At 36.0% G+C, this 22,105-nt stretch overlaps 1 protein-coding gene and 1 long non-coding RNA gene across 6 annotated transcripts in view; one reads left to right on the forward strand and one right to left on the reverse strand.

The window, feature by feature from the left end:
• GRIK2 (glutamate ionotropic receptor kainate type subunit 2) overlaps positions 1–22,105 on the forward strand; it is a 366,043-nt gene that overhangs the window by 47,043 nt on the left and 296,895 nt on the right. The window lies entirely within an intron of this gene.
• LOC125324244 lies at positions 4,302–20,414 on the reverse strand. Its single transcript, XR_007202887.1, has 3 exons — positions 20,405–20,414; positions 16,684–16,688; positions 4,302–4,396 (listed from the first exon to the last, which is right to left on the reverse strand). It is a non-coding gene; the product is annotated as an uncharacterized LOC125324244 (long non-coding RNA).

Consider the following 22,105-nt stretch of genomic DNA (forward strand, 5'->3'; position numbering starts at 1 on the left):
TAGGTTTAGATCCTTAGTGTTTGATAAGTTCCATTGGACTCCTTTGGAGGGACAAGGAAGGTGAATACCTATCACTTTGTTAAACCCAAGATAAAAATGTTTAATTTTTTCTGATGTTCTTCCCATTGAGAAGGTATTTTTCTTTCAGGATTTTAATACTGTTGAGGGTTTATCGTCTCAAAGAAGCCTTTTGCTTGTGTCATATGCAGAAAGAGACCATGGCTTAAGAACAAAGACAGTAAGAATTGGCTGTTTGTTGTGTTATTTTTCAAAACCTCCAAAGGTATATGTTTACACTTAAATATTCACTACTTGACACTATCAGAGAAATTTTATTTTTCCTGAACGGAGTGTATACACTAAAAAGAATTCAAGGGTCCTTTGTAGAGAGAGCAAGGTAGGGCTATCTACATGCAAACAATAGGTATTTTTAAGAGAATATGTATTTTGTGTCTTTCTACTTTGCTTTAAATAACTCAGGTCGTATGCATTTACGATGCAAGACAATACAGCACATCCGTTTGAAATTCATGAAGTTACAGATTTTTAAAAATTACATACTTTAGTGTATGAATGAGGACATGTCTATTTTGGGTTTCTCTTTAAAAAGCACAATATGTAATTATAATTGGTTGATTGGCAGTCCTTCAGATGGTGATTTAAAAATGTTATACAATTTGTTCTACAATCCCTTTTCCAGAGTTACATGACTGCTAATTTTAAAGAAAGATAAAGTGTGATATATTATGCTTTAGGGACTTGAATAGTTAAAAATCATATGCATATACATTTCCATTAAAACTTGAATGTTAGCCCTTAAGTATGATGAATGATGCAGAAAAATGTGACACATAATGTTGACCACTACAAGTGGACTGGTCTGGACATATTCATGCAGACTATTCCCAGGCATTTTTATTTGTTTATTTCAACTGAGAAATAGATTTTCATCCTGAAAGCAGACATCTGTGGTCTCTTGAACTTTTCTGTCTGTACAGAGCATGTAGACTTCTACCCATTATATGGGACGGAACAGTTAAGAACCGACATGTAAAAATTGAAGTCAATTTTACTCCAGTAAAACAAATTTTGGAAATCTTGTTTTGGAGAGTATGGCTATATAATTTATGGCATAATTCACACTGTGTTATTTCTGGAAGCCTCATGTTTCACAGAACTGATTACCTGCTTAATTTTTCCACTCTGTTAAAGATCATAATTCAGTGACTAATAAAGGCTTCTTCTATTTATTTTGTGTTGCTGAGAATTTGTCGCCTGATATTGATCTTGAGGAATTAAGTTTTATATTAACATTATTTCTTTCTTTGTATTTCAGTAGTTCTCAGTTATTGTATTGTTGGGGTTTTTTTAGTTTTATACAGAGACAAACTAAAAAAACTCATGCCAAATTTTTTAATATTTCAAAACCTAGTTTGCCATCTACAGATGAAATAACATGGACTGTTTCTGTAGGATGTTTTTATTGCCCTTGCAGCACTTCTAAAACAGCTCAGACTCTCTTTGCTATTATTAGTTCCAAGTGTACACTTTGTTCTAGTGACATTTTTAAAGGACCTTTTGTGCCCTTAGGTATGTTGGACATAATATTTATCAGCTTAGTTCTAGAGAAAAGCACTTAGGTCCTTTGGCTTCAGGAAAGCAAGTTTGGTGATCAATCACTGACGTGCAAAACAATACCATTGAAACATATTCAACTATTCTGCTTTGCATTACAAAGTCTAAACTAAAACTGTAGCTGTTGCTGTCAGTATTTGAACTACTAAATGATTCTATTGCTTCACCTTTAGCTCCCCTCCGTAACCTGGCAATTTGGATTTGCTTACTGTTATCTGTCTCTGTAACTGTTGGAATATTTACATAGTAGTGTTTGCTCACAGCAGTCTTTAGGTCTCTGACCGATGTAAGGGTTACCCTAAGAAAATATATTGGAAGGGCTTCCTAAGACGATATTTCCACTGTAAAAAAAACCCTGGTTTAATCATGCTGGAATTTGCCTGGCTGAATTTCAGAGAAATCAAAGCCTTTTTTCATTCTATCTCATTGACCTGTGCTCCTTTTGTTCTAGAATTCCTTCATTTTATTCAAACCACTGCCATTGTAGCATCTCACAGACTGCTGAACAGGAGCAAGTACCAACCCCACCATGGCAATGTGCATAAAGAAGATACTAGGAATGCAGAGGTTATCTCTATCTTTTACTTGTGTGCAGATAATGAGCTTAGTGACAAAATGTTAGTCTCATATCCAGGGTCTGAAAAATCCCATCTAAATGGACAACTTCCTTGTATCCTTGACTGAAATACTGGCAATGACATTTTTTTTTAAAAAAGATATCAAGCTACCAAATTCCAACCAACAAGTTTTGCGCTATGAGAGTCAAACTTTTGAAATTTCAAATATATAGGAATGTTATGATCATCGACAAGAATGTAAATAAAAAATATTTCTGTGAAAATAGATGGAATATCACTGGTATGAAAAAATTAAGGGCAGGAAGATTAGGTTAAGACATCTGTGAATATGCAGGCAGCTGTAGCACAATTCCTTTCAGTTTATGCCCTGCTTACCTTTCTTATTCATATTGAGAATTGAGTGCATGATCTTTTGAGAGGAACAGGGTTACATCTGTTTTCCCTCATTGCTTTCTCATCTAATTTTGACACTGAAGGACAGGAATAGAAGACCTTCTGGTTGCAGGGAATGTTGTGACTTATTCCTATTTTCTCGTGCAGAATAGACACTTGTCAGAATATGCTTTTGTAAGTGTATTAGAGAATTTGGAAGAGAAGAAAGCTGAACTAAAGGAACATATTTGTATGCAACTTCTCACAAGATTTGTATGCAACCTCTCTACACAGGAGAGTAGATAGGAAAGTTATACAGTTGGGTAATGCAATATCTCAAGATAAGCTACAACAAAATAATTTCTCCCCCAGACTAGTCTTGACCTCCTTTCAGTGTAATTCCTTTCTTTCCTTTTAATCCTACATAAAAATCTATTATTGCTTGATGATCAGCAGCTAACTCAGCTTTGTTCTGTAAATCAACAAAACAAGACCAGTGCTTTGAAAGTCATGTTCATACTTGTGGCAAGGGGTGAGCAGGGGGTGGGCTCTGTGACAGGGTCTTGCCATATACTGAACACAGCTGGTTTCAGGGAGTTCCCCAATAGACCCACCACATGACACAGCTGAGTCCTTCTGCAAAGTCGGGCATGTCTGACACATCAGAGAAGGAGCAAGAGAGGAGGTGCTCCAGATGTTATAGTTATTACCCTGCCAGCCATGGGGAGGGTATCTGTGGACAGCCTGTGGAGGGGACCGTGACAGAAACAGGTAACATTCCCTGAAGGAACTGTGGCCTGTGGAGGGCCCACACTGCAGGTTTATCCTGAAGGATTGCAGCCTGCTGAGAAGACTGATGCTGGAGCAGGGGAAAAGTGTGAGGTGGAAGGAGTGGCAGAGAGGAGCTGTTGAGTACTGACCACAATCCCCCAGTGCCCATCGCCCTGTGCTGCAGTGGGTGTGGACTAGAGGAAGGACAGCTGGGAAAGAAGGAGTGAAGCTGAACTTGGGAAAAAGGGGATGAGAGAGTTGGAGAAAATGCCAATTTAACTTGTGCTTGTTTGTTACCCACCATTCAGCTTGTTTAAGTAGCCATAAATTAATTTTCCCCAAGATGACTCTGTCTTGTCCATGATGTTATTTGGTAAATTAACATCTCTCTGTCTTTATCTCAACCCATGAAATTTTGCATCTTGTGTTCTCCTTCTGCCCTGCTGAAAGGAGGGAGAAGGGGAGTGAGAGAGTGGCTGGGTGGGCAGTTGACAGCTGGCCAGGGTCAACCTACCACAAAACTAAAATGTAACTTTTCTTTAACTCCTGTGTTCTTAAATAACAGTTTGATAGCACCATGGTATTACTTGGAATACTGCATGCATAAACATGCAAAGGAAGATTGAAAATTTTAGTATGTGTTTAATAGTTAAAGCTGTACATTGAGATAAAATGGTGACATCATCAGCAGACAAAGGTTTCTTTGGCTGGTGAGGTCCATTTTTGAGGACTTTGTACCATAATGGGGTAGCAGAAAGATGATGGCATAAATATGATCTAAGAAAGGGTATTACATTTTCTTAAACTCTGAAACTGTAAACATATGCACTGATTACCATGTCAGTGGTCCCACTAATTACAAAGTTCCTGTCTTTCATTTTTTTTTACTAGAAAAAATGAATAGTTGCCAGGCTGTAAAAAACATAGCAGTTACAGAGTCTTAGAATTATATAATATGCTGAGTTGAAAGGGACCCATCAGGATCATTGAATCCAACTCCTGGCCCTGCACAAGACCACCCCTAGAATCACACCATGTACCTAAGAGCATTGTCCAAATGCTTCTTGAAATCTCTCAGGCTTGGTGTTGTGACCACTTCCCTGGGGATCCTCTTCTATTGCTCAAGCACCCTCTGGGTGAAAAATGTTTTTCTAAAATCCAGTCTAAACCTCCCCTGACTCTACTTCATGCTGTTTCCTTCAGTCCTGGCATGGATTAGTCCTGCTAATTGCAAACACAGCATTCCCTGTTTCAGCCTGCACAAAAAGCTAACCAATTTAGTATGTGGCTTGTTGTTTCTTTTCAGATGTCTAAAAGGACGGACCCTTGCATTGCTCTGTAATGTAAGATTTTCTCTGAGGTATTGAGAAGTAGAAAAGACTTATGGAAATAAAGCTTTACCTGCCTTCATTATTTCTAATGAATGGTAACATGGCATCCTAAGGGTGACACATGTTGAAGCTAGGAGTACTGTAACCAAGAGATCCAATATTACATTTGAAAAGCAATGTTACTGCATTCTCCATAGTTAAACAAACTTTGAAGACTCCTCACAATGAGTAGTTTCCTTTAAAAACAAAGGAATTCTAAGGAAAAAGTGCTTAAAGATCTCATTGGGACTATAATGCATTCCAACAGTTACTATGTGAAATATTAATATCTTGGATGAATATTTAGTTAAATGAATATTTTATTATTTAAGTCTATTTTCTTTTTTGTCTCAGTTTTTTGTTAACTACAAGTAATATTTTAAAATTGGCTTTTAGGGTCAAGCTTTTTATTTTATCCTTTATTTATTTATATACTTTCTTACTGATTAAAAAAAAAAAACCCTTAGAAGTGTGCTTTTTAGTGTTTTGGTTTTTTTTCCTGTGTACTCCTGACCTTCCCTTCTTCTCACGTCAACTTGATACCTGGCAAACATTAGTCTGAGGCTAGGTGGTACACATAACAACAAACCCAAAATATCAAAACACGTACTAAAGAAGTTCTATTTTTACTTGTTTTTAAGGTTACCTGCAGTTTCATATTAGGGAAAAATTCATTTTTGGCATCATTAGCTCTCTCTGTGATCGCTGATGACTAGTATATGCAGTTCTTTTATAGAGTGGACATGTTCTGTCCTAGTGCAAAGGTGGCAACGGTGCAAACTCGTTAAGCAGCACTGAGTCAAATGCAAACAATTAACTTTGACTGTAATCCCTGACTTCTCTGAGTAACCAAAACTTGTCTCTTGTACTCTCGGTCAGGTTGTACCCCATTGTTTATGTATAAACCTACAGCTATTTCAAGCAAGGTGAAATCAAGAAGGATGTGTATTTTTATGAAAAGAAGAGAAGAATTGCACAACAGATAAGACTGGTAAAAGAAGGCAGAAAAAGTTTGACTTAAACTGGAGACTGACATTTAAACAGTGGAAGGGGGGAATAGGACTGGCTTCAGTTCAAACTGGGGAATGACCAGAGAAGGGAAGTATCTGACTGCTACAAGAAGTTGTATCCTCTGTAGCATGGCAAGGTGATAGAATGACCATTTCTAATTCTTCCACTTGTCACATATATCAAGCGTGTCTCTTTTAAAAGCAAAATGTGGATTTATATTTCCCAGTATCCAGGAATATTCATATAACATCTATACTTCAGAATGAAGTGTAAGTCTTAAATAAATCAAACTACCATACAAACTTTCCCTAAAAGAACTGAGACAAATGTCATGTGAGAGAGAATGCAGTATAATGTGTCACTAAATAATATTTTTTTAATGATTCAGGTACCTGTAATCAGGTTTTTTGGTATTGCAGCAATGAAACAGATATGACTGGAGTAGATTTTCCACTCTTGGAAGTGAAACTTAGGAAATTTAGGAAATTTCCTTTCCTAAATAATGTGTCTGTGTATCAAAATAATAATAAAACTATCATATAGGAGGAAAATCCCTTGAGTGAGTTTGTTCAGCTTTGCTCTCTACCTTCCACTTCTGCTACTTTATTTGTTTTCCCTGAAGGAATGTTCATCTCATCTTCACTGACATTTTAAAGTCAGGTGGTGACTTTTAGTTTTCTATCCAGCCTAAGTTCCTTCAATGCCCTCAAGAGTGCTCTTGACTTCCTCATCAAACAGTGGATCCCTCAGTCCCACCTAGAGGTCACAGCCATGACAGAGTTACTGCAAAAATAAACATTAGTATGTTTGTAATATTTTTTTCTCTCACAAACTACTAAGCAGCTGAAACCAACACTGGCAATCTATTTGATTGTAAAGGGAATGGGCAAAAGGATTCAAGTTTCTAGTGTGACTTTTATTCCTTCTGTTCTTCTTAGCATGTTAGGAGAGAGAAATATATTATCTTTTCTGTTTAAGAAGGTCATGTTCTCTCAGTTGAAGGATGGAAAACACTGTTATGATTTGCTTGCAAAATTAGATTCACAATGTCAGTTTCAAGTTTTGGAAATTTAAATCTATAAGTAAAGGACTATTTTTTTAATAATTTAAATTAATTACTGTTAATATTTCTGATTTTTAGAAATCCTATTTATATTTCCATGATATATTTTTAAGATATTAAAAAAGTCCTAGAGAGTATTATTAAGAATATTTTTCAAAAGACAAAAGACTCACAACATTAATGATTGCCTTTCTTCCTTGGGATCAGTTAATTAGTGCTCCAATTCAGTCAGAATTCCTAAAGTCATTCAGCTCAGATTTAGTCAGAAACCCTAAAATGAAATCTGATATTTTGTGGAAAGTCATGCTGCTTCTCATCTTGCTTCTAGATTGGTGCCTGCCCTTAGAGATACACAAAATAACTTAGATTGGAAGGGATCTCCGAAGGTCATTTTGCCTAATCTCCATCTCGAAGCAGGGCAAACTTCAGGCAGGTGGATTGGTGCCTGTCCATTTGACAGAGGTTTTTTTTTTAACTAGAATCTACTCAGGATTTCAGTGCTTGTCCTGTCACTGTGCACCTCCAAGAAGACCCTGCTTTTTTTTCTTTATGCATTCTTACTGGTTAGAGACAGTGGTAAGATCATTATCCATGATATCAAGTTTACGAATAACTTCTAAATGCAGATATTAAACATACACTTTCAAAACGTCTGTCCTTTTACATAGTCTTTATCTAGATACTAAATCTGTGTCTTGACAGGTACCAACAGTGGTTCTCTCCATCTGATATTTTTAACTACAATTTATACTTCATGTAGTCCTTCCAACGTCACTGTTACAAAGTGTTTAGCTTTTAGGATATGAACTAGCTGCAAACAATCCTCAGCAGCTCCTAGAAATCTTGAAATAAATACGCTTCCCATGACTACTGATAAAATGGAAAGTTGGATATATTTGTAAGGGACTGTCTTGTTAGTAATCTACTGTGTTGGCATAATGTGCATTTTTCCATATGGTGAGGCAGGACTCTTCCAATCATTATATGCTCTCATTCAAATTCTGCCTGCTGCAGGAAATTAGCACTGTTCACACTTGTTTAGGCTTAATAAAAATCATTTTTCCTAAAGCACAGGGATAAGGTCACCATCTGCCACATGAAAATGCCAATTTCAAATGAGCAGCAGTCAAAAGAGAGTGTCTTTCATTTTTAGACACTCTCAGAAGGAACTTAATAGGAGAAATCGTAATTGATTCTGACATCTATCAGATTACAGGATAATGTTAAAGTATCAGATTTTCAGTTTTGCAGATGTGTATTTTTTCATATAATGTTATGAGTGTTTCATAGACCACTTTCCTATTTTCAGCTCTGTTCACATTTGGGAATATCTGACCATACATAATAGGCATTTGGAAACCCTTCCCTAAACATGAAGGCAATAGAGCATTTTCCTACCTAAGTTCAGTGATTCAGCACTCATAGCAGCTTTGATTTTTCTCAGTTATTTTACACTATCTAATCCATCTGAGTATACACCGAAATATTTTGATAAAAAGGTCTGTTACAAATTTGTAGTCTCTATAAAAAGCTTCTAATTATAGCAAATTGAAAAATATATATATATACACATTGTGACATTTTTCTACCGCAATAGATTACAAACCCCTACATTTTCTATGAGTTACAAAGAACATTTACACTTATTTATTCAGAGTGCATGTGCTAAATAAACACATAATTAATGACTATAGAATGAATGATTGAATATGGCCTTTTCATGACCAGAGTGTTCATACTCTAATAAAGGAGATTAAAAAATGCAACTCCATCTAAGGAGTTGAAGAGCTCTCTCACTTAAATTTGGAAACATCTGCTTTTCAAAATTATACTCAGTTTTATAGTCTTTCCAAACAGCAAATCAAAATTTACATTTGATTATTTTTTTAAATCTCCTTAGTTTACAAACTGTCTGGTAGTGATAAGGTTGTTTGGATTGAATATATTACATAAATATATTCAATCACTAGTTCTATAGTCATTTGTTATACATTGATTTAAAAAAAAACCCCATACAGTTATCTTCTCATTTTGGGAAAATCAAGTAATCCAGGAATTAAAAATAACAAATCTCCTAATCACTGACTTTCTTAAAGCACACAATTCACAAAGGTACAAGCTGAAGACAGAGTGAGGCTGATGATCGACAACCTGGGGACAGCAGAAGGGATGAAAGTCACATTTAATAGTGACAAAAACACATTGTGGACAGAAGAATATTGTGACAGATTGTTTCCACCTCACTTATTACAGAATTCTAGACTTGTGTTTAGTGATATCATGTATCCTAACATCAGCTCCAAAATAAAGGGTGATTTACTATTTAGTCAATGAGAGCTGACACCACTTCTTAAATTGCTTCCCGCAGCCACTGACGTTTTTGGCTGTAATCAGAATTTCAATGCTGACCTCTTAACTATTTCCAAAAAAATTATACTGATAGGTTTATGAGCTGGATGTTTGCTTTGCTCTCACAGCAGTTTTTGGATCGGATGATTGTAAGCATAAGTTGCCCTTTATCTCAAATGTGAGTAGCTAATTTCTTTATTGATGGCTCAGATGTTACAGCTGCTGTAAAGCCAACTTCATTTGCTGCAGCTCTCTGTTCAGCAAAATATTCCAAATGACCTCATGGTTTAATTCTAGGTGCTACATTTAAAAAATTATTATTATACTTATTATTTAAAATAGTTTACAGCTCTCAAATCATCTCTGAAAAGTTAAAAATTAATAAATATGTAACTATGATCAATTTCCAAGTAAGTTTGCTTCTGTCCCCCTTTATAGTCTGTTCATTACTAACTAAACAATCTTTTGTCGGCTGTGGTCCTGGTTCATACTGTTTCTCAATATTGTAACATTTTTCCCTTGTTTTTTTTTTTTCTGAGATGCTTTTACAGATGTTAAGGTTCTATTTTCATACTGTTCACTTCCTCCTTTAATTATATGGTGAATAAAAATTCCATCAGAGATGATAAAGGGAAAAGCATGTGTTCATTTTTCTAAAGTTTTCTTCATTTTTAGGAGAGTACTTTTAACTTTGTGTCATGATTTAGTTAAGAAAGAGGAGCATGGATGAATACAATCCTTCTCTTACCTCTGACTCTGCAAGCACTACCTGGTATATAGGTGGGCCAGGTCTGAAATTAGTCATGCACATACAATCTGTTCCGGTGGCAATGTTGTGTACCTGGTGACAGGTTGTGTGCAAAAAGAGACAGATGGGATTTTTAGATATCTCATACTTTGTACATACCAGCTTGGGTGGACTGAAGCACCATAAAATGTAGATAAACTGTGCTGTCAAAAGACATGCCATGTATAGGGATACTCCTCACCCTTGCTTGTAAGAAAGAAAAGAAAGGTATGGCATAAAACTACTATAGAAAATTACTTCTTAATGAGCAACACCTAAATAAAAACAAATATATTATGGTATGTTAATGTAGAAATTAGCGAAAAAACAAGCCTAGAGGATTTGGCAGTTAAATGTGAAGGACACTAATATACCTGTTTATATTGTTAATGTTTCTTTGTATTTCCCCTTACCACAATTTTGTGGCACTTTAGAAGCTATTAGAATGACACTTCAGTCACCCATGGAAGCTAGAGTGAGTCTCCTGCAGTAGCAGCAGCAGTTGTTGGGGGTTACATTTTTACAAGCGTCTAGACATCTGTCCAGCAAAATTTATCAGCAGAGCAGACTAATAGTGAAGTCCAGCATTGCTCTAAGAAAGCACGGTAAATCAAACTTTCTACCTGGCTTGTGTATGCTGTAGTCAGCAACAACCACTGGCTGGGGGCACACAGTCCTGCTGCTCACAGGAACAACAAAAGCAATGTCCTGCAATGCAATTAAATCCTTCCCCAGTTTAGCATGATTCCAGTAGCAGGCTGCAGATTCAATTTAGTCTCTGCTCGTATTCACATTTCTTCCAACTGTGCCAAGGGTGGCCATAGCCATATCTGAATGACAGTGTTATGTGCTAGGAGATGAACTAGTATATTGTTTCATTTTGTTCAGCTGTGGCTGAAGTCATTCCAATTTAGTTCTAGTTCAAGTTCAACAACATTTCAAAATAGCAACTTCTTCTTTCATTAATAAATAATTAAAAATTATGTCTTGAACCAGCTTCTGTTTAGGAATATAATGGGTTTGCTTCAGCTGCCTGGTTGTGCATTTAAGTGGGAGCTACAATGTATTTTTCAACAAAAAATATGAGTAAACCTATTAAGGGTAAACCCTTTTAATCCCATCTTTCCTGACCCTATGTGCATATGAACTGAAATAAACTAGAGCAGAGTTTCACCCTAAAAAAAAGATATATTAACATTTGTACAGCACTGCTTGTGCTTCTGCTATAAAAAAAGGCTCTAAAAATGGTGTAGTTCTATATTTAGGGCCTTTAACTTCTATAACAAATATATTCATTTTATAAATAAATATTTTAACTGCTAATCCTAACCATTCAGTTTAAGGTCTGAGAAGCTCTCTTTTTCCCTTGTGCTGTCATAGGTGGGAAAAGTTTTGAATGTCAAATTAAGATTTCAGTTGTGTCCTCAATGTCTTCAGTAACACAGCCTTACTGTCTGGAATACATTTATGTAGTATAGCTGCTGAGTGTAATCTCAAATCATCCTTTTTAGGACTGTGTGGGGCTAGCAGAAGTTCGTTTGTTTGTTCCAGTTAAAAGAGCAGAGATATCTGAAACCATGAAAAGGACTGATTTAGAAAATAAGAAAGAGCCAATGTATGTAATTAATTTTTAAAAAGTATAATTGTCCTCTAATTAGCATAATGAGTTAATATTATTGTAACTCTTCCAATAATCTGCCCTCAAAAAAAAAAAGTCTGTTTTTCAGTTTCTTAAAAGGAATACAATAAAGAACAAGAGACATAAAGAGGACAGTGATCTAATATGGAGACAATATATCCATGCAACTGTGAATACGCAACTGTGGTGGCCACACTTGACGTGTTTCTGGTTACAGCTCCACTTTGGCCTGCAATTTGCTGGTCATACAGTCCATTAAAATTATTTTGACAGTGTCCTTTCTTTACAGTGCTTTTCCTTCCAAAATCTACTTAAAACATTATTTATTTTCATGGCAAAAGCCCTTGTCCCTGTACTTCACAGCCATTAAAAGTGTGAAGAGACAGACTTTCCTGAATCAAACGCCTGTCCTGTGAATTCTTTGTCCTGCTACTTTCTTTCTTCTCAGCTCTTGGAATGAGTTGAGAAACCTCCATCCTTCAGGCAAAAGCCAAAGGAATATATTTTTCCTCTTTTAATGGGAGTATGTCTTCCATGACATACACTGTAAATGAATATAGGGTTTTATTTGTTGGGAAAACATTCAATGGTCTATTACTTTCATGTTATTACACTGATTTATGGACCTGGTTTTTGGGCACATATGTATGAGCCATATTTATGAATTTGTGACAGGGATCTAGAAAGCAGTAATAGTTTAAAGAGATCAACCCTGAGCCACTTCTGAACAATATTTTTACTATCAGAGATCTCCTTTCATAGCCACTAGGCTTAAATGGAATGTGTCTCTATTTTTTTCTTTCGTATAACTTTGAAGTTCTTAAAATTCTCACTTGACAGGAAGATATATTACTGTCTGTTTGTCTTTAATATCCACATATTTACCTCTTCCTGTCAGAATTGTATGATACTCAAATGTGAACATATGCAGTTACAGTATTTTTATCTCTGCAGCTTTGTGTGAAATAATGTTGTAGAAAATGCTATTTTATAGTATAAATACAATACTATATTCTAAGGAAATACTATGAACTCTTGGAGGCAGATTTTAAGCTGTGTAATTCTTCTAAAATAGATCTTCAACACCACTGCTCCTGGAAGTAGAAAACAGTTCAAACTTGCAGGCTTAAAGTTAAAAATCAAGTATGGGTTACATATTTGGTGCTTAAGAGATAATATTAAATAAAATACTCATAAATGTAAATATGTTACAATGAAAAATTTTCTATAGTCTTTACTAAGTGATCTATGATTTAGAAAGGCACCAAGTTCTTCTGAAACTAATTAAAATTGAAAGTTAAGAATGCATTTTCTTCAAGTATGAATTCCCCTCTCTGACCTCAATTTCTGACCTTGATGTAAAATAGTTAAAAGATATATAAATATTAATAAATATTTCACTGTTAAGCAAAATGATTTTCTGAAATTTAGAAGATATATATTTGCAAGGAATTGAAATTGGCAGGCTTAGAACATAGCATAGACATTCACAGACATTGAATAAGCTTGTTCCTTGAAAGGGAACCTAATTTCAGACAGGTCAAGGCATTCCCCTTTAGGAATGGAATATGACAGTACTTAATTTTTTTTTTTCTGCAGCTAAATGAAGATTTTTACAGGAAATTCTCCTTATGTCTTTATGTTGTTGCTCTGCAAAGGAACCTTAAAACATAAAACTTCACTTTTCTCCACTTTAATATTTTCTCCATATTTGTGGAGTAGTCAAACAAAGGTTTTCATTTAACTGAAAAAAATGAACTTTAGAGTATAAGAATATGACAGTGTTCAATGGAGCCCAACCACAGCTGTTGTTCACAAAAATGAATAACTTTCAATTATTTGTGATATATGGTAGAGGTGTATCACTGTTGTCTTATTAGTGTCACACCAAGGATATCACCAATGTTGGCTTTTAGACTCTGTTTAGACTTCCTTAATTTCTCTTAGATTTACTGCAGCAATTGAAATGAGGAACAGCCACAATCTCCATTTTACCGGTTCACATTGAGTTCCAAAATATCACACTGTTTGTGAAAGATGAATTATTCAGTGCACTGTTTAATAGTGAAAGGTCTGTAGATTGTTTGTATTTTAATTAAGCATAACTTAAATTCAGAATCAGTCCTTAAAAACTGAAGATGATATTCTGGGTTTCCATTACTTTAGTATGTGATGGCCAATTAATTTCAGAATATATGTCTGTAGGGATAATTTTAAGGAGGAGGATTTTTTGAGAATTTGTTTCAAAGTGCCAGTCCATGCCTTCCTATTGATTTTTGCATTGCATAGAGGAGTTACTATGCTGAAATTTATTAATATGCTTTTATATTCATTATAGTCTGCAAAATGTTAAAGAACCTTTTGGATTTTTTTAGTTTTGTTAGCTGATACAGAAAGAAAAAACTTGATTTGGCAATGTTAAGATAAAAGTCTGACAGACGAATAACACAGAAAGAGCAAAAGGACTGAGTGTTTCATTATTCTGGGGAATTGTGATGTTAACTGTAGGTGCCAAAACAGTTTTTCCTGGGACTTGACTAGAGCAGAAGGATGAGGATTCTGGGAACAGGACGAGGATTGTTCTGAATTTTAAAACAATTTCTAACCTTTGGGGGGAAAATGGTAATGAAGAGAACTCTTTTAATTCTCAAGGGATAAGAGATGGATTCAGGTTATTCCCTTTTAGGATAAATCTAGAAACTGATGTCAGAATTTAAGTCATTCTTTAATTAATGTTTGATGGTGGAAGTATTTCTCTGTGGAATGAAAAAAGATTGTGCATATAGCTATAGAGTGAACGTATCACAACATATTTTCCCTTCAGGACATAGTTTATATCTTAGAAAGTCTGTAAGTGTGACAGCTTTTTCTTAATTAGGAAAGGTATACCTTACTATAGTCTTTCATGAGCTGTAAATCAACTCAAGATATTTAAATTTCAAAGTGGCTTCACCTTTCTCATATTATCCTGATTACTGATAACCCTAATGATGTTCCCATTATACCAGGTAATTAGATACTCAAAGGAATACTAAGTAAGTTTGCTGATAAGAAAATTGGGAGGAGCTGTTGACTCCCTTGAGGGCAGAGAGACTTTAGAGACATGGGCGGTCATCAACAATACGAAGTTTTACAAGGGCGAGTGCTGGATTCTGCACCTTGGATGGGGTAAACCTGGTTGTGTGTGTAGACCAGGGAATGAGCAGCTGGAAAACAGTGCCATGGAAAGGGACCTGGGAGTCCTGGCTGGTGGCAAGTTGAATGAGTCAGCAGTGCCCTGGCAGCTGAGAGGGCCAACTGTGTTCTGGGGTGCATCAGCACAGCATCGCCAGCCGGGCAAGGGAGGGGATTGTCCTGCTCTGCTCTGCACTGGGGCAGCCACGAGTCCTGTGTGCAGTTCTGGTCACTGCAACATAAAAAACTCATTAAACTATTAGAGAGTGTCCAAATGAAGGCCACGAGGGTGGTTAAAGGTCTGGAGAAGAAGCCATATGAAGCTTCTTCCACTATGAGGAAAAACCATGTGAGGCTTTCCACTAAGCTCAGGTTACTTGGTCTGTTCAACCTGGGGAAAAGGAGACTGAGGGGAGACCTCCTTGTTGTCTTCAACATCCTCATGGGAGGAAGTGAAGGGGCAGGCACTGATCTCTTCATTCTCATGACCAGTGAAAGGACTCAAAGAAATGGCATAAAGCTGAGTCAGGGGAGGTTTAGGTTGGATATCAGGAAAAGGCTTTTCACCCAGAGGTTGTTTGAGTACTGGTACAGACTCCCCAGGGAAATGGTCCCAGCACCAAGCCTGACAGTTCAAGAAGCATTTGGACAATGCCATCAGGCACATGGTAGAATTCTTGAGGTGTCCTGCATAGGGCCAGGAATTGGACTCGATGATCCTGATGGGTCCCTTCTGACTCAGACTGGATTTCACAGAATTGTGGATAATATGCTATCTGCTAACAGTTAAATCATGCGTGCTTCTATAACCTAGCCTGTAAACCTCTTTCTTTTCTTGTCTAAGGCAAAGGGATGTTCCTTTTCTGTTTCTTTGTCAATTTCTTCTTTCTGCAATTTTTTTAACAGCACAGCTTCATCTCTCATTGGAATTCAACAAAGGTTTTTCAAGAATAAAGGTGAGCAGCTTTTTCTGGCAATCACAGATAGGTTTTGCTAAAGTTTAAAATTGGAACCTTTGGATGAAAGTGTGAGTCTGTGATAATTGGTATAAAGCAGTTTGATGAAGGAGGAACTGAATGGTTAGTAAAATAAGAAACAGGAAATGTTATAAATCTAGTTGTCTCTCAATTTAGAAAGAGTGAAATTGACTGCTTTGTGTGGTAAATTAATCAGTAGACTGTATTTGCTAATTTTGAAGCAAAATTATCTCTAAAACAGTAGTGTTGATTTTAAAGGTCAGGCATATAATAAAGAATATATGCCGTCAGTCTAGCTAAGAAAATGAGCTTGTAATAGACACTCTCCAGGTACTAGAACTTAAGCCTGAGGTTAGCTCAGTTGATTAGAACATGGTGCAAGTAGTGCCCAGGGTGTGGGTTTGATGCCTGTGTGGGCCATTCACTTAAGAATTGGATTTGATGATCCTTGTGGGTCCTTTCCAACTCAGAATATTCTGTGAGTGTAATATATTGTAATAAGATAGCCTTTAGCAAGAATGTTGTGAGGGACTGTGTTAAAGACCTTACAGAAGTCTAACTAGATGACGTGTAGCTTTTCTCTTGTCCACTCATGTGGTTACTCCGTTGTAAAATGCCACTAGATTAGTCAGACAGTGATGATTGTTTTTTCAATCCACACAGTTACATGCAATATAGGACTTTATTTCATAGCTGGCAATGAAGAAGTATTTTTCCACTATGCCAGACCAACTATATAAATACAAGGAAATTGCTCAGTGCTGTGGCTACTTTGTAGTATGCTTTTGAAATAGAAAGAATTTGGCACAGTGGGCAGCTGGTATTCTGTATTTTAAGGGAAGGCAATCACTTGATATTTACTTGCTATGTTTAGTTCATGTGTGATTATCCTTTTTGGTACCTTAGTAGTCTGATGCTGATGGCTGACTTCTGCCTCCTCTTTCCAACATTCTGAACCCATCCTCTCCCTTTTTCCTCTCCTGGCCCTTGTCTGTGCCTGCTTCCAGTGAGTCAACGCAGCTTGACAAACCAGCAGTTTTAGGTTTTTTTTCTGTGGTTAGTTTTCTGCTAATGAATGAATTAAATGAGCTCACTGAAGAATCAAACAAGTGCCAGAAACAAGACTTTGGAAGTCTGGATGAAAAGGCTGGGTAAGACACAGCTGAAGGACTCCAGCTGACTTTGGCAGCAGCCAATTATTAACTCTTAACTCACTTCATGCGTTTGTGCCCTCCATCTCCCGAACAATCTAGAGCACACTCAGGTGCTCAGATTTCAGTCCAATGGATAAGTGACTACAGTACCTAAATAAGATCCAACAATGAGAGGTTCTGATTTAATAAGAGAAAAATTTGTTATGTATTCCTTCTGGGTTTTTTTCCTGACATATTTTTTTTGTGTATTTCTGTCATTAAGAGATGCACCTTAATGTATTATTCTCTGGCACTCTATGATATAATTTAGATTATAGTCTGGATTACTTTACCAGTGTTCAGATGGGACTAGTTTAGGTTGCAATTACATAAGTAAAAGACCCTACAATGTGTGCGAACTTCTTCATGGGATAATGTTGACTAATTTAGGTGAGAAATATATTTCTTACTCTTGTTTCTTTTGTAGAATGATCTCGGTGTGTTCACTATCCTTGACTCTTCAGTGTTATATACTTTTTTATTGTTTTACTGTTCTTACTTTATACTATAAGGAGTGTGCCTAGTCTTCAAATGTTGTAGTTGTTTCTGTGCTAAATTTGAGAAACACGTGCATGTTTACTGTTCAATCCAGAGCTTTGCAGAGTTGCCTAATAAAACCCAAATGAATTGATACTTGGAGAAATAGCTTCTAATTTATTCTGCTGAACACAGAAAAATCTTTTGCAATGAAAACATTTCAGAGAACATGTATGGTGTCCAACTGACTGCTAAACTTATTTGCAGGGTCTATAATGAGGAAACACACCCCAATTTTTTATGTATACAAAGAGGGAGAAGCATTTTTCTGTACATATCTGTGACCTAATAATTCAGGAGAATGTGGTAATTCCACTTAAACCTAATAAAACACAGCATAAATAATAAATATATAAATTGCATCAAATCTCTGATGTTAGAATCTGGTGCACAGGACAAGACAGTGTCTTTTAAATTTTTTTTTTTTTTTGATTTAATGCACTTAGATCTACAAATCCAGCCAAGACCTTTGCGACATTGGTCATGCAATTAGAAATTATGTCTGTTTAAAATATACTGAAAAAGAAAGTTTAGGATGGGAATCTCTAAGGGCTGGGTGAGACCCACTACTGTGAATCAATAGAATAATACAGTGTGGGCTCTGTAGACTTTGCTTGCTCTTTCCTATCTTCCTCCAGGCACTGCTGATCTCATTTCTGTTTGTAACTTTTGAGTAGAGTCAACTAACATGAATAAAGAACAAGATGCACAGACAGTTCTGAGCTGAAATCAATCTGATATCTCTGGTCAAGCAGATGGTTTCAACAACCTCAAAAAGGGAGAAATAGGTCTGAGTGTATGTTATTACCTGCTGGTATTAGGAGAGTATACTATAGACACATCTGCAAGCTTTTCTTTACCATCAAGATTTGGGAGCTTGCAATTTTTAATGATAAACCCACATTCTTACTATAGCCTCACGTGACACCAGGATCTCATTTGGAAAAAAAATTCAGATATTAAAATCATAAGAACAGCAATTACTTGGACCTGGTTCTTATTTCAGATGTAACATTTAGAAACAATATTCAATCATTTTGATCTACTGTCATTTTGCTCCAGGTTCCTAGGAAGATCCTGTAGGGAACTTGGCCAGATCTGGGGAAAAATTTTGTGCAGGCGGCAGAACCACCTGGGTCACTGAGGACTTTTCAGCCCTACCAGTGCAGCCATGCTAAGAGGAGAAATTAAATGTCTCTGTCCACATTAGTTCAAAATGCAATAACTAACAGACAAGAAAAACACATCTGTCTTGCTTATGCCTGCCTATGTGCAGGGATTTGAGGTAGCTACATCTCCCAAAGCTGTTAAAACTGCTCAAGTGTTTGGGTACGTCTTGGCCTGACACAATATGTGACCAGAAGCAATTTTCAGCCAGCCTGGAGTTCTATGGTATTACTTCCTTGTCCCTTGCCTTATGCCAAGCCTTTTGTTTGTAAAATATGCTAGTGTCCTTCATGCTAAAGATGTTTAGTAAACCAAAGATTATAATATTAATTACTGTAAGCAAAATGTGTGGCTTTCGTTCTCTATCATTAAATCTGGTGTGTTCCTCCTCATGCAACAACTGTTACTCCAAGTAGCTTTCCAGAATGGCAGCAGACAGTTGTTATGATGCACTGTATGCTCTGGATGTAATTTTTTTTTCTTGACAGACTTGCATTAGTGAGTGACATGGTCTAAGCACAGGACAGAAGCCAGCTGATTTTTAGTGTGTCTGACAAGGATATTTTCAATGACCTTGGTCATATCAGTTACCTGCCCTGTTATGTTTCTCCCTTCTGTAAGGCTGGTGTATTAATGCTGTCCTCAGATTATGTGTAGGACAGCTAATTTACCAATTACTATATTGATAATTCAGCAGATAAACTTGACTACATAGTATAATTGAGGTTAAGTGGTATTTTATTAATAAAAAGCAATCAATGGGTAAGGAATATATTAGAGAAGCTAGATGGACTAAATATACGTATATATCATGTTTATACCCACTGTGCAAAACTGAAATATTGGGATGGCAGTAAAAGAAAATGTAATGGGAGGCTTTTATACATAGATTTTTATCTTCACAGGGTAGGAACAGAGGGGTGAGATGTTGCAACTCCTATTTTGAAACAATCACCATATTATCAGCATGCTACTGCTTAAATACAAGGCATACAAATACCATGAGAAAAGCAACACTAAGCACTACTCGTGTGACTAAAACTGACAAGGCTATTTTGAAGAACCTCCTAGGTTTTTAGTACAACCTTCATTTGACTTGCACTTAGAGATCATCTCTGTTAGTCTAGTGACATTTGCAAGTCCCTTAGGTTATGATTTAAAATGGGTTTCATTTAGATCGCAAAATGTACACAACTGCATAACCTATTTAGTTACAGTAGGCAAGTAAAACTTACTCTGCTTTATTATTTTTTAAGCACAGTACATAATACAGCAATGCAATATATTATTGAATTGGTAACATCACGTTTCCTTTCAAATTGCCTCCTTTGTTCTTTTATAAAAGTCCTTTTCCTTTTCAGAGAAGGCTTCCCTGTTGACTTCCTATTCCTTGCTGCTGAAGGAGTTGCATTAAATGTTCTTTTGAATGCATCAGAACAATTCAGTGTGTCAGCAGCATGGGACCACAGCAGAGAAATGTGGATGACCTTACTTTAGGGATAAGGCTAGCTTTTCTGCATCCTTTTTTCTACCTTTTAGATGAAAATAGCTTCCTTTCCAATTCACATGTTAAATAGGAAGTGAGGACTGATTTGGCTTTTTTTTGTCTAAATTGTTTTTATAGATGAAAGCATTCCAGTCTTACTTTAGATCTTTAATTCTTGATAGAAAATGGCCATTATTTTCAGTACAATTTCCACAATGAGAAGTGATCTTGCCTTTTTATATGCTGCCTTCTAATCTTGTCCATATTGGTTATACAGGGGGATGACAAAAATGACCATTGTAGAACGTGCCTTGATTTTTAATTGTTGTTGGTTATGACATGCCCGGACTATGCTTACTCAAACTGTGTATGTTAAAAGGAATACAATGAATGGATAGCTACAATAGGTGTGTTTCTGAGACTAGTTTCTACTTATCAGAGATTCAGAAACACAGGATGAGGTTTACTTTGCTTAGTTCTCACCATCATAAAACTTGCCATTAATTGTAAGCAGACTTCTTGGGCTCTTCAGAAGACATTGAAAGATGCTTATCTTGAGACTCATCTCTCCAACAGGAGGTGAAAGAAGCAGTTTTCTGGCATTTAGAAATAAAGTAGATGTCTAGGTTAGATTTGATGTCAAACTTGTAATGGCTAAAATTGGGTGAGATGCATTTGGTTTGTGAAGATCTTAGGTCAAAATACTTTCAAAATACTCCGCATTTTGTTCAAGTGTTGATTTTGCATGCACGTCTATAAGAGGAAGAAGTCCTAGTATTGACAAACAGCAGGTTCAATTTTATTTAAATTGAAATAAATAAAAAAATCTTAAATATGTAATATCCTGGCATTACATAAAGTGGAATATTGAATTAGGATTTTTTTTTTTCTTCAGGAGGATAAATTTAATTGTTATTTGTTTTGGAGGTTTTTTTGCAGGAGACCAATTTATAACTTAATGTGGGGAAAATACAAGCATTGAAGGGAACAAGTGGTTGTATTTTCTGAGCTATGACTATATGAAAATTGCAACTCTGCTTGACTAATATATGTGTATGCTTTGTCTTTTTTAAAATGTAAAGCAGTAAAACATGGCCTTGCATATGATTTGTTTTTTTCCACAAATGTGTTTCTTTTGTCTGAAAAGGAATTATCCCATTATTAAAGATTTTCTAAAGAGTAAAAAAAGTCCAAACACTTAAAATTTTTATTTTCTGTGTGTTCGTAGTGTAACTGTATGACATTACCACTGGAATGAATGTTTGTACATTAAAACAATAGCAAAAAATCCATTCTTATTTTGTGTAACTCAGCATGGTGTCATTAGGTTATGAGATATCAGTTAATGTTAATGTTTTGTTATGGTAAATTATGCCTTACAGGTACCCTGAAGATTGTAGCTGAATTCTTCATTATAGAATGCTGAATTTTGGTTTTGAATGAGCTTGGTTTTGTTCGTATGTAACAGCAGAAGTTGCTAAGACAAGTTGGAACAAGGAACTGCTATAGCAAACTGGGGAAAAGCTGGGCATATAATGATTAGCTATTTTAACAAAACCTTGTTACCAGATTTTTTTTGTGATACTGAAAGTAGGTTTGAACTAGGAAATTCTAGCAATCCTTAGTGGGTGTGCTGTTATACACCTGAGCCAGCTCTGAATGAAAGCCTTCCCATGCAGGGAAAGTTTCAATTAATGGGCATGAACATGAGAGAAGGGCAGTCATCCAGTCTGGCTTCCTGCAAGGTTAGAATTATCCTATCTGCACATGTAATAAAATTTGTGAAGTCTGGTTTAGTGTATTCCATCTATCCTAAACTCGACCCTTTTTCACATGAGGTTGTGCAGGGAATTTTTAATTGCTACAGGTAATGTCTGAGTTAGCCATTCTTTGGACAAATATGATTCTTCAGTATCATTAATACTCCTTCTTCCTGCTTTTTCTGCTATCTTAACATATTTTATTTGCATATTTTCATATTCCTCCTAAAACTCTG

This window comes from Corvus hawaiiensis, chromosome 3 (genome assembly GCF_020740725.1).
Source record: "Corvus hawaiiensis isolate bCorHaw1 chromosome 3, bCorHaw1.pri.cur, whole genome shotgun sequence".
In the NCBI taxonomy this organism is placed as follows: Eukaryota; Metazoa; Chordata; class Aves; order Passeriformes; family Corvidae; genus Corvus; species Corvus hawaiiensis.